Source organism: Marmota marmota, unplaced genomic scaffold, assembly GCF_001458135.2.
Source record: "Marmota marmota marmota unplaced genomic scaffold, marMar, whole genome shotgun sequence".
Taxonomy (NCBI): domain Eukaryota; kingdom Metazoa; phylum Chordata; class Mammalia; order Rodentia; family Sciuridae; genus Marmota; species Marmota marmota.
In genome coordinates, this window is record NW_026000079.1 from 5,023,543 (window position 1) to 5,037,639 (window position 14,097).

The following is a 14,097-nucleotide window of genomic DNA, read 5'->3' on the forward strand; positions in this document are numbered from 1 at the left end:
GAGCTGGTAGATGCAAGAAAGAAAACAAAGGATCTGCTCTCCAGCAGCTTGCGTTCAAGATTAGAAGATTAGACTTCCAATGTGGTGACATTAAGAGAATAGGCAGTTTTAAAATACACCTTTAACACTGTCTAATGTCTACTGAATATAGTTGGCAGCAAATAAATATTCAGTGAAGGAAGCAGCAAGTAAATAATAAAAAAAAAATGTTGCTCTCTCTAAATGTAATAGAAGCTCAGTATGGCAGCAACAATTAAGCCCCTATTTTCTGGGCTCTGATTGCCTGACTCAAATCTTACTACTGTTATTTATTGTCTTTATGACAAATTATTTTATAACTTTTAGCCTTAATTTTCTCATCTATAAATTATGAGTGAATAATATCCATCTTGTAAGCACTTTATAGGCATCAGGTGAGATAATAGGTGTAAAGCAATAAGCATAGAGTGTAAAAAGCTCCGTAAACATTAACTGAAAGTATTGTTATTAAAGAAAGGGAGATCTGTGGGAGCCCGAGGAATTGGAGAAGTTTTCATGGAGGAACTAGATCTTTAAAGAACATGGGTAAGGAAGAATAGAAAGGAGAGTGCAGGCAGCAGATCAGACACAAATGTGGGGACTTTGTTAGAGGGGGTTAGGTTTCCTGGTGAACCAGCTTCGAGACCAATGCTGGAGAGACTAGGGAGTAAGGGAAGGGCTGGTTCATGGTGACCTTGCAGGAAACCAAAAGGAACCCTCTAAACTGATGGTCCAGCTACTGCCATGGGCATGTCCACGGAGGGCCACAGAACCAAGGAGACAACCCTGGAGGCCTCTGGGGGGCTTGCTAGATGTACAAGTCACCCTTATCATTGCCATCGGTGGCAGCGGCCAACGTTTATTGAGCAGGGCATCGTGCCACAGTTTACTGTAGATAGTAAATTATGCAACATACACAACTCCATAGGTCTCAGGGGACTGGTATTCTGATCTCAACACTGCCTAGCCATGTGTCATATACACTGTGGGCCTCCATTTCCCTGTTACAAACAAATCAAATTTGATACTGTTATTTTCAAGCGGTTTAACTGCAGAAATCTTTCCTCAAAGCCAAGCTTAAAATGTTTTACAGATTAAAAAACAATAGTTGAATGGGTATAAGCAGCAGAGTTCTACCACCAGGTCCCTTCCCTCAGTCCCTGACAGTTGCCAAGGAACATAGTTTGAAAACCATTTAGTTAGAGATAGGCAGTATGGTCTGTCCCAGCTTGAGGATTCTCTATAGAGGCAAATATTTCTCTAAACCAAAGAAGCCTATGAAAGATAGGATGTGTCCCTGTAAGGGAGAGAAATCACCTCTACATCACTACTTTCCCCTTAGTTCATTCTTTTTTTTTTTTTTTTTGGTACCGGGGATTGAATTTAGGGGCATTCAACCACTGAGGCACACCCCCAGCCCTATTTGTATTTTATTTAGAGACAAGGTCTCACTGAGTTGCTTAATGCCTTGCCATTGCTGAGGCTGGCTTTGAACTTGTGATCCTTCTGCCTCAGCCTCCAAAGCCACTGGGATTATAGGTGTGCACCACTGTAACCAGTTCCTTAGTTCTTATGTGGGTTCTTCAACTGGATCTAGGAATCAAATTAATGTAGGAGTTGATTAACAAGAGAAAAGCATTAAAATGGTATTAATTTTACATGTACATGGTGTCTTTACAATGTTGTGAAAGTCCCAATAGGTGTTTAAGGCATACTGCTTTTATACTTTTTACATTAAAATATATATATATATATATATATATATATATACTTTTAGCCTGGCATGGTAGCTCATTCCTGTAATCCCAGGGACCCAGGAGGCTGAGACAGAAGAATCACAAGTTCAAGGGCCTCAGCAACTTAGCAAGGCCCTAGACAACTTAGACCTGTCTCAAAATAAAAAAAAAAAACTGGGGGCTGGGGATGTGTCTGGGGGCTGGGAATGTGGGTCAGTGGTTAAGTGCCCCCAGCCCCCAGTACAAAAAAAACCCCAATACTGTTGTGAAAGAGTGACAGGACCTATAGACTTCTAGACTAGGGCAGTGAATTGTAGGGATGTTACTAAGAGAATGGGAACGGAGTAGAAACTAGTGGAAGATAAAGTTTATTTACTCAGGTTTGTTGCAGCCCTAATTACCAGTGTCTGGTGGTCAAGGCTGTTGCCGGGCTTTGACATGCAAGGAACATCCCTTCCCAAAGAATCTTTATGGTTTGCTGCATGTCGGGAAATACAGGTCAAATGGCCTTTTCCAAAGCTCCTCAAGTGATTAAAATAACGAAGACTTCAACACCCCAATTAGTAATGTCCCACCTTATAAGATGGCCCATCTTTGACTCACCCCCAAGTTCAGTCCCGGGAGAGATCAAAGAATAGCTTCAGACATGTGGTTGTTGTAGACACTGAGGGGTGGGTAGATTTAAAGAAATTGGGAGGAGAATGGAACATTTTAGAGAGGACTACCACCAGAGTAGAGGTGTGGAAGTGGTCCCAGACCATTTTAACTAGAGCTGGGAGTCTGGGAGGGAAGGTGGAATTAGATGATGAAGACTCAGACAAGCCCAGGCCCCTGGTGCCCACCCGGATCAGTGAGGTGGTGCAGGCTCTTTTGTGACAAGGAACCAGAGGGATCTTGAAGAGTCTCTGGCTGGGGATGGTCATCAGCAAACTTTCTTGACACCTGTGATACCCCTTACAAGTTCATCAGGTGCCAGACGCCTGAGCTCTGTTGTCGGGAGGCCCCATCAGGGAGAGAGGTGGGCTCCAAAAATTGTTTGCAGGCCCAAGGAGAAACAGAGCCATTGCCACAGGGAAATCGGAGGCTTAGCCATGCATTGTGTCGGGTAATTTAGGAGGAGCTAAAAGCCTTTAAACTACACCCTATGCTTCATTCCAAAATGTCACTGATCCTCTGTAACATTCTGGCATTCTTGAGAACGTGTGGGTGGCAGCAGCTATTATCCTCATTAAACTGGGAAGTAAAGGCCAAGGAGGACTCAGTCACGATGCCTAACACAACCAGAAATGTGAGATGAGGAAGGAGTTGAAATCTGGAGAGACACTCAACAAAGGAAGGAATGCATAGAAGCCAAACAGCAAAGAACTTAAAAGGAAGACAGCCACAAGCTCAGGCTTCCTTCCCAGCCAGCAAGACGCCCCTGAGCCCCTCTAGGTCGGATGGCACCCAGTTCTGAACCGCCACCCATCTAACCGTCCCAGCACAGCGTTCCACATACGATTGGGTTTCCACTTACCTATTTCCTTCTTCACCTTGAAAGGTCCACAGAGGTATGGGTCCTTGTCTGTCTTGTTCATAGTGTGTCCCCTCATGTTTACTCAGTGAATGAGAGAGCTGGGACAGGAAAGAAAATGAGGATCAGAAGCACTCGCTAAATGTCAATACCAGGCTGTTAAAAACCCACAGGGCCTCTGGTTGGGGCCAGAGAGGGAACTTCACCCCTTCAGGCCGTTGTTGAATCTCACCTTCCCTGGCCACCCAGTTATAATCACAATCCGTCCCTGCCCCCTAATTCCACCATCCCAGCCCTTCTCATCTCCTACCTTCCATATTTCTCTCCAAAGCACATGGCACTGACATATCAGACACATAAGTGACGTGTCTCCCTACCCTAGAATATGAAAGCTGGATGAGGGCATTTCAAAGCAGTGCCTGATGCAAAGTAGATATTAGTAAACACCATTGACTGAATGAACTGTGAAATGAATGAGCCTCTTCAACCCAAGGCCTATGAGAGTCTCCCAATTTTTCAAATGTAAACATTCCCTTCTGCGTTTCTTCCCTGTGTCTCCCACTCGTGAACACCCAAGTGAGATGTAGACCCCTTTTTCCCCACTCTTTCTCTTCCCAACACCCCTCCCTCCTGCTTGCTCTGAACAACCCTTACTCTTTGCCTTCTTCCTTCTTTTTCTCATTATATCTTAAATAGCCAACTGGAAGCCAGCCCTTTGTGCATTGATCCAAGAGTCTGCCTGTAACAAAGGCCGGGGCACTACGGAGACAGATAGACAGCCAGACAGCCAGGAAAGGCACCCGCACTATCAACAGATTCTTTTTTAAAGAAGTTACACAAATCGATATTGTATTATATCATATAAATATATTGTATTATTCTATATATTATTTTTTACACATATGCATTTCATTTTTATTGACATACGGTCATCATACACATTTCTGGGGTGTGGTATGGCATTTCGGGACACACATGCAGTAATGTAATGGCACATCAGGGTGACTGGGACGCCCATCACCTCAAATGCTGATCATCTCTTTGTGCTGGGAATGGATTCTTACTGTTCAGCTGGTCCCACATCTTGGAGAAGGGAGTTCCACCAAATTATGACCTGTTGTTTAAAATGAAACTTCATTTTGTTTGTCCTAAACTTCCCTTTCTCATTCTGGTGTTTCAGTACTTGCAAGCATAGCACATCCCATAAGCCTTTCCTATCTCACAGTCTTCCTCTGTACCCCTTCCCTGGGGTCATCCTCTCCAAATGAAGACACAATTTTGCCTCCCAGTCCATTCAACCAGCTTTTACCCACCCGGTCAGGCCCTGTTCTAGGCACTGAGGCTGCAAGTTCTTACCCTAGAGGGGAATGGTAAATGAGCAAACGTGGACTCCATGAGGTGATGGTGGGAAGTGCTAAAAGAGAAGCAAAGCAGAGGAGGGAAGAGAGCGTTAGAAAGTGGTGACGGGTGGGAGAGGTTCGGTTCTCTCTACGGAGTGCCCAGGGAAGCCTTTTCTGATACGATGACGTTCAGTAGAGAGCTGACTGAAATGAGGAATTGAACCGTGGGACTCCGAGGTGACAGCCTTCCACGCAGTGGGAACTGTAAGTACCAAGGCCTTGAGGTAGGAGATCCCTTATCACCACCTCCTACTCGCCTTTACCTGAAACTTTCTGATCATGTTTTACTGAAGGATATGGAGATGAAGCCCTTAGGAAACTCACAGTCTGGCGAGGAGGGTTGTCAGGCCAGAAGACAGAGCCCAGAAAACGTGCTGAAGGAAGGTCGCAACACAACGTCAGAAGACACAGCTAGGAGGCGTGCAAACACATGCACGCACACAGCCACGTCCTCGAGAGGCAGTACAGATTCCTGGGGTCCCTTTCCTGGGTCATGAAGCATAACTCAGAGACTGCCATTCCATACGGATAATTTGGCGGGTGTTAGTAATGATAACTACAATAGCCACTATGCGTTAAGCAACCACACGTCAAGAGGCACGCTAAGACCTGATATACAGCAATAGTGCTAAGAGCACCTAATATGCTCGAGTGCCTCCTAGGTGCCAGCAGAGTTCTAAGCACTTTGTTGTCATGACAGCTCCATGCTGCCGTAAGGAGAAGAGACTCTGCAGAGGCCAGGATCTTGTATGTTCGCAATCTAGAGGTGGTGTCTGCTAAGTGACAGGAAGATACTGCGTCTATTGAGGTCAGCCTAAAGCAAAAAAGATTGCATTCTTTCATGCACTCTGAAAAGACTGAGGCAGAGGGACACCAACAAGAGAACAAGGTCCTATAACAAAATCAAGCCAAAGCTGGCTTTTCAAAGGAAGGACACCACCCGAAGCTGAAGCTGCTGATCTGGTGTCTGGGACTGAGCCACCCATGCAGGAAGGCACTGCTTAGAGACAGGGGAAAATGTGAGCATGTAATGACTGAGTGACAGCTGAGTCAGCAAATGCAGCTTGCAGCGTCGGCAAACATCTACTCCAGCACACCACATCTGCAGAACTCCCCTCAGTCCTCCCGCTCCATCTCAGAATGAGTCCTTCAAGTTTAGTGAGAGTTCGCAGAGCCAGGAACGGAGATCAACTCTTCAGACTCCAGATCTTACTTTTCTCCCCCACGGTGCAGTTCCACACAAGAAATATTCCTCACTAAATGTCTTATTTTATATTTGGCCACAATCGAAATTCATGTCACCTTCCTGCTGACTCTCTGAACCAAAGAGATGGTGGCCCAAAACCATGATCACCATGGAACAAAGGATGGAAACAATCTGAATTTCTTCCCTGTCTTCTCCTCATCCTATTAGTGGTCCTTCCTTTGTGAGCATTACCCCCCTCCTCTTCTGTAAGATGCACTCCTGTCTGACAAGCCTTTGGTGAGAGAGCCTTACCCATGACGCTACGTGGCCACGGGAATGGATTAGGAAGGGCCAGATTATAACAAAAGTGAGAGGGCAACAAATTCTATAAAATGGTATACTCTCAAATTAAAGGCACAGATTTGTTAGCCTCTCAAATTTCCTCCATAGCTTCTCAGATAGGGTGGTGCAGGCAGCATCTCAACACTGTGGGTGATTAATGTATTGAATAAAAATAGTAATCTCTGCTCATAAAGTACTTGAATTCCTAACACACTGTATAAATGGAGGCCTAATGAATGCAGCGGTGTGCCCTAGGGGGTCAGCTCTGACGCCCAGAGAGTATCTAGAAAGGTGACAATGGACAAGCCACCTCCTGAAGGAAGGAGAGCATCCTGTGACTGACTGCACAATCTCCTGTGCCAAACACTAGGCCAAACTCTCCCATACACGAACTGTTGAATCTCTACCACGATCCTGGACACCTAGGATTTCCACACAAATCTGCCTCTCCCTCGAACCTGTGTTCTGTCTGCCTTGCATTGGATTAGTAAATGTAACCACGAAAAAAGCAGAACGTAAACTCTCAGGACAAGAAAGAGCCCACAACACATGTTAGAAAATCTGGATTCTAACTCTAAGTTTATGGTTCACCTCTTGTGTGATCCTGTATACCCCTGTAAAAATCCCATCTTCTCTCCTGAGACTAAATGTTTTCCTTTTCAAAGGCAAGACAACTGGGGGTACTTGAAAATGTTGTTTGGAAAGTTTTAAGGGGCAGAGTCTCTGGTCCCTCAAGATGACAGGGAACCTCCTTGCACTCACCTTCCATAGCCTACATGGGCTCTGAGAGGCCTGCTAAGGTGTGCCTCTCCCCTTGCACACCAGCACACAGGTGCTCAGATAGACAGCCGGCCTCCTGCTGAGTTTGACCTGCCTTGGTAACAGAAGCCCACCTGGGTGTCCCCTCTGCTGCCACTTCTCCTTCCTTATCCCTTATCCCTTATTCCTCCTTCCTTATCCTCCCCTCTGCTCTTGGAACTGGAACGTGCTGCTGTTTCTGCTGCAAGAAGCATGATTTCTTTCTTGCAAGGTGACTGGGGTCATATGGAGCACTTGTGACCACAATAAAGAAGATGGAGATTAAAGGAGGATGCGTAGGCAGGACCCCAAGGCCAAAGTGGTTCAGTAATTAAGCCAAGTCATGATGGAGGCACACAGAAGGGTGTGAAGCTGCTGGAGCCCAGGCACTGGGGGTAGGAGCTGCGGGAGAGGAAGTGCACGTCTGGGCTAGTCCCACTGATGGGGAAAAATGAGTGATGATGCAATTTTGCTTTTACCCCAAACCTGACCCCCCCAACTCTGCCATAACCTCTCCTGAAATCCTTTGCAGCCCAGCACGGTGGCACATGCCTGTAATTCTAGCATCTCGGGAGACTGAGGCAGGAGGATTGCTAGTTCAAAGCCAGCCTCAGCAAAAGCAAGGCACTAAGCAACTCAGTGAGACCCTGTCTCTAAATAAAATACAAAATAGGGCTGGGGGTGTAGCTCAGTGGTCGGGTGCCCCAAAGTCCAGTCCCCAGTACAAAAAAAAAAAAAAAATCCTTTGCTAATAGGTCTGTCTTCCTCACCAAACATTTGTTAAGAGAATAAATGAGGGAATGAACCAGACAACCAATGAAGAAAACTCTTGCTTGTCCTCTAATTCTTCACTCCTTCCTTCTTATTTCTCACCTGGGCCAAGAGTTTGTTAGGAGGACTTGACAAGGAGGTATATCATTCAAGCATTAACTGCCCTCATTTAGGGGACCAGGCAACAAATCACAGAGGATTGGCAACAGCATTCCTCCTCAATTCCAGATAATCTCCACCAAAGCCCCTAGGCCATCCCTGGGGCCTCTAACATTCTAGCTGAGTTTTTCTGGCAAAGACTTCAGAAGGATTAATACCCTGACTCAACAATGGAAGCTTTGCAATAGGTCCCTGCATTCACCCTGAATCAAGCATCCTCCTGCCTAAATGAGACACAGGGAATGGGACACAGGCATTAGCTTCTCAGGGACAGCGGACATCTGTCCCTCCCTCTGGGCAGTCTTAGAATTGACAGCTGTCAAGAATGGCCCGGGCATCAACCTACCTGGGTGAGATGCAGGGCAAGAGGGTCTCTGGAGGCCCTGATGAGTCAGTTTCTCATACACACTAAATTCAGCTTGTCCACTCCAAAAACTGCCTGTACTCAGACTAGCCAGCACCACAGAAGCATTCAGCGCCCTACTGATCAGAGCTGTGTGGCTCCTCGGCTGTGACTCAGGTCCCACCTCTCAGTTGGGCCCGGAAACATCAGCATCCAGCTATTTCTGAGAAAACTAAATTCTTCCTGTGTATAAACCTTTTACTACTCATTTCTTAGACCTTTTGAAATTATGATGGCCCAGCATTGATTGGTCCAACTTCCAACCCTACCTTTCTTCCACATGCTATATAAGATTTTTCAATGTTCACACATTATTCTCTTTATTCCCAAGAATCAACAAATTACAAACAAGTTATAAACCCCAAATAAGAACTCCTCAGGGAGGAGTTCTTATTTGGGGTTCTTCTGCAGAGGCAGAAAGTCAATCCTGTTCAGCCCCCTACCAACAGGGTTCAGGGGAGAATCCAAAGAAGGGGAATTGAGGTTTCTGCCCTCTGGGAATTCATCCTTTTATTCAGAGGCAAGAATTACACCTGGGGAACAACATAAAGTGCTAAAGACACATGAAATAAGAGCTTGCATGTTTTAGAATCCTAACTCTTCTAGAGTTACAAGAGCTGGAGAAAGTCAGCTGATCTCACATTTAAATCACTCACCTGTGGGTGATGAAGGAAGAATGTAGGAGACAGCAATATTAGGAGAAATCTCCCTTCATAGAGCTCAAGGTCTAGTGAGACAGGCAGACATGAACAGACACCTGTACAATAGTAAAGAGAACCTTATCAACATGGAGAGAGGACACAGAGTGCAGGGTGAGGACAAGGAACAAAGAGGCGAGTTCCAGCCAAGACATGGAAATTTTTGCATAGGAAAGTATCTAAATGTGTTTCAAATTGGGGAATTTTAATAGACTAAGATCAGGAGTATAGGGTCCAGGAGGAAAAAGCAGTATGAATAAAAAGAAAGAAAAGAGCTAGGGATAGTGTGCACACCTGTGATTCCAGTTACCTGAAGCAAGAGGATCGCAAGTTCAAGACCCACCTTGGCAACTTAGTGAGACCCTGTCTCAAAATAAAAAGAGTTGGAATGTGGCTCAGTAGTGGAGCATCCCTGGGTTCAATCCCCAGTACTGCAAAAAGGAAAAAAAATAGAAAGGGGCAATACAGGGTTTTGTTAAAGAACATAAACAAGTCCCACGTGTTTGGAAGAAGTAAGAATACATCAAACTGAATAGATCTGCTTTTCATGAAAGGCTTTGAATAGTATGTTAAGAATTTTGGACTTCTGGAAAACAAGAACCTTCTATTCATATTAAAAATGGTAGCACTTCTTGAGAAAAGAGAATTGTACTGCTAGTGTAAAAAAAATAAATAAATTTGAAAGGAAGATTGCAGACAGAAAGATCTCTTGATAGTCCTAGCAAACAGGAATGAGGACCTCTTCTGAGCAGTAGCAGAAACAGAATGAAGAGAGAGACAAGAAACAAGTCCATACAGAATCTCAGCATGCAGAGGGACCTCAGGAGCACAGACTTGAAGGGGTGGGAATCATCCAGTTCAGCCAGCTGTCCCTCATTTTATAGATAAGGAGGGAAATCAAGTCACAAAGCTGAAATCTCTTTCCAAAGTTCACAATGAAAGTGAGCCTAGGGCTCTGCTGAGAACCAGGGATTCCAATTCTCAATCCAAGTGTTCTCTGGTGCAACAGGCTGGGGGTCCAGGAAAGGTAAGAGGAAAATCGGGACACTTGACCGTTCTTAAAGGGAAGAAGGCACACGCCTGAACATGCTTCCACATACTAGATTTTCCAAATTCACCCATTCCCATCCTGATGTAGTTGACCCAGGGGTGGCAGGTGGGAGTGGGACAGCTGAAGTTTGTGATCTAATGAATCAGCAAATAATACCTAAATGCAATGAAAACTTCACAGATTACAGGCATATTCACCCATCTCCCCACCCCATTTTCTCCACTCCCACCTTCCCTCAGGACATATTCATTCCTCTGGTCAACAAATCTTTATCAGTTGCCTACTACTGCAGTGCTTTGGTAGCTTCTGGGTTAGGAGATTATGCAAGACCTCTGGAAGGTGCAGAACAGCAGCTCTAACTCCATATCTCTTACCTCTGCCTAGCTGCATCTTAGCCAGGCAGACTGAGCCTGCTGTCATTCTCAAGTCAGTGCTTTTGAATCACTGTTCCTCACCATTGGTTTGTTTTTTTTGTTTGTTTGTTTTTTGGTGGGGGCGGAGGTACTTGGGATTAAACTTCAGGGGCACTCGACCACTGAGCCCCATCCCAAGTCCTATTTTATATTTTATTTAGAGACAGGGGTCTCACTGAATTGCTTAGTGCCTCACTTTTGCTAGCTTTGAACTTGCAATCCTCCTGTCTCAGCCTCCCAAGCTGCTGGGATTACCATGCCTGACCCCTCTCCATCTTTTTTTTTTTTTTTTCCCTCTCCATCTTAACTCAAAACAATGTGGCAGGGCTGGGATTGTGGCTCAAGGATAGAACACTTGCCTAGCCTGTGTGAGGCACCGAGTTAGATTCTCAGGACCACATATGAATAAATGAATAAAACAAATGTTCATCAACATCAAAAAAAGAATTTAAAAAAAAAAACAATTTGGCAGTTCTTCAAAAAGTTAGAGTTCCCATGTGACCCAGCAACTCCATTTCTAAGTGAAGAGAACTGAAAACATAACCACACAAAAAAACTTGTACAACAATGTTCATAGCATCATTATCATAATAGTCAAAAGGTGGATCTGGGCACCTCTGTAATCCCAGTGATTTGGGAGGCTGAGTCAGGAGGATCTGGAAGTTCAAGGCCAGTCTTGTCAACCTAGCAAGGCCCTCAGCAATTTAGCAAGACCCTGTCTCAAAATACATACATAAATAAAAAGGGCTGGGGATGTGGCTCAGTGATTAGGTGCTTGTGGGCTCAATGTCCGGTACCCAAAAAAAAAGAACATGACAAATGCCCATCAATGGATGAATGGATAAGCAAAATGGGGTATATTCATACAATAAAACACTATGTAGACATAAAAAGGAATGAAGAACTAATACATGCTACAAAACATTATCTGAACCTCCAAAACATTATCTGAAGTAAAAGAAGTCTGTCAAAAACACCACAAATTATGTGATTCTATTCCTGTGAAATGACCAGAATAGGTGACTCCACAGAGACCAAAAGTAGACTAGTGTTTGACAGGGACTGAAAGAGGGCAGGGCGGGGGATGACTTCTAATGGGCACAGGATCCCTTTTAGAAGGACAAAAGTGTCCTAAAATAGATTTTGGTGATGGTTGCACAATGCTAAAAGTGTTAAATCTCACACTTTACAAGGGTGAATCATACGGTGTGTGAATCAACTCAATAAAGCCCTTTAGCAAAAAGGAAGTGAAAAAAAAAACTCATAAACCTGATCAGAATGATTCAAATCTGTCACTTTCTTTCTTACTTACTTTATTTATTTACTGGTGCTGGGGATTAAACCCAGGGTCTGGGGCATGCTAGGTAAGTGTTCCACCAATGAGCCACATCCCAGCCCTCACTTCCTTTAAAGACGTCTCTTATTGGTCTGTGGTACTATTAACCATGCTCTAGGAATTACCTAAAATCCCATCAGCAATGACTTCTGACTTTTTAACTCATTTCATTTGGGAGAAAGATGTGGACTGAGACATTAGGAAGGGAGAGATAGTGGACTCAGGTATCCAAAAACAGAATCCCATGACAGAAGAGACTTGGTCATGTAGTGGACTCCAGGACCACAAACCCAGACTAAAAACCATGCACTAGACACCGCCCCTCCCCAACAAAAACCCTAGGCCTTCTTCATTTGGCTCAGAACACTTTCTCTGACAAGGCTAAAATATCGCTGAGGCCGGTGTTACCTTCAAAAACCACTGACGCCTACAGATGTCATTAATAGAGAAATGGCCTGTAATTAAGAGGAGGGAGATTGACCTGCAAGGAAAGATTTTAAAGTGAGAAGTTATTTATGCAGATGATAATAAATGACCTTTCAATATCGAGAAATCTGAGGGAGTCTTTATGTCTATTAATTAGTCCCACTCCTCTCCAGGGGAAGGTGCTGTTCATTTGCTTGATCTGCAATTTATCCACCTGCTGAATTCCAAAGGGCTAGCAGAAATGCAGTGTCTGCCCCAGCACGACACGGGGGGCCTTCCCTTGTAGCACAAACAGCCATCTGCTGGACCCTGTGGGTTTCTTTGCACTGAAGAGGCACTGGATACCCCAGTAGAAGGAAAAAGGAAGTCTGAGAGTTCCATGATAATTATTCATAATGATTGGACCAAAATACAACAAGGAAGCATTCTGCAACCTCTATAAGCTCAAAGGCCTCAATGTCACCAAGGCCTGCAATGGAGAAAAAAACTATAGGGACTAAGAAGTGCATCTTCAGTCTCACTCCAAACCAATCTCCAGAGCCATCAATTGTAAAAACAGAGGGGTACACTCTCTATGTAGGTTTTGTTTTTTTTTATGAATAAAAGCATCTGTCCTGTCTCACCGAATGAATAGATCACAAGCTTTGTCAGTATTGGGACCGTTGAGGTATGGAGATGCCCAGGAAAATAATAAGTATCTGACTAGCTAAGTGCAGGAAATCCTCGTTTCCAGGATGGATTCCTTCATAGCATGTCATTAGGAAATCACTGCTGTCTATGTGGAAAGCTATTTCTCCAGTTGAGGAGTAGGCAATTACCAGTTGTGTTCCAAAAGAGGCCGTGTAACACAGGGACTGTGCATGAGGGCTTTGGAATGAGGAAAAGACCGATCCAAACCTCATCAGGCAGCTGTAAGCTGTGCAGCCTTGAATAAATTATTTATCTGACCCTCAGTTTCCTTGTTAGGGAAACAAAGTCAATGCTTTCTTCTTCAAGAGTTGTTCTGCAAATTAAATAGGATAACATATATATATGTGATACTTGACATATAAAAAACATAGAGCCTAGCACACAAGACTTCAATAAAATGTAGCTTAGAAACCTCTTGCCTTGGAGACCAAAAGACCACACTCCAACATGATGGTATTCAAAGTATCAAAACACACTGGAAAACAATGAAGAAAAAGAGTGTGTGTTTACAGATTGGCTTTCTCCATTTCCCACAGAGAAAGAGAGAAGCACAAAGTCCTGAGGCCTCCATCAAATTTGTGAATTGAGCAAAATTAAAATATTACATCTAAGGCCCCAACTAACTTTGATTGGAATCACAGAATCCTAGAATGTTATCGCCAAAAGAAAGCTCCAAACCTCTCCTTTTACAGATGAAGAAACTCAAGGTCAGGGGGTTAAGTGATTTGCCCCAAATCATCCAGCTCATTCCCCAATTCCTTCAATACAATACACATAAGAAAAATCTACATTATTTCTATCCACTGCAGCTTCTCCTTCTTCCTGGTAATCAATGTCCCCCTACCCTAACAATGACAATCAGATTTGGGAAGCAATTCGAACCACCGACAATGATCTTGTGTGTATTCAATCACCCAGTGAGATTAAAAACTCTTCAAAACCAAAGTTTGTCTCTTATCTCAGGGCCTACAAAAGGGCCTCTCATATGTTCACAAATACCCATTTATTAACTGATTGGCTGATCAACACAGTTCTCTGCCCATCCTTAAGAACTTATTAAGTGTTAAATGACTGTATACACAGAAAATCCTACTATTAAGAACATTCTCTCTCTCTCTCTCTCTCTCTCTCTCTCTCTCTCTCTCTCTCTCTCTCTC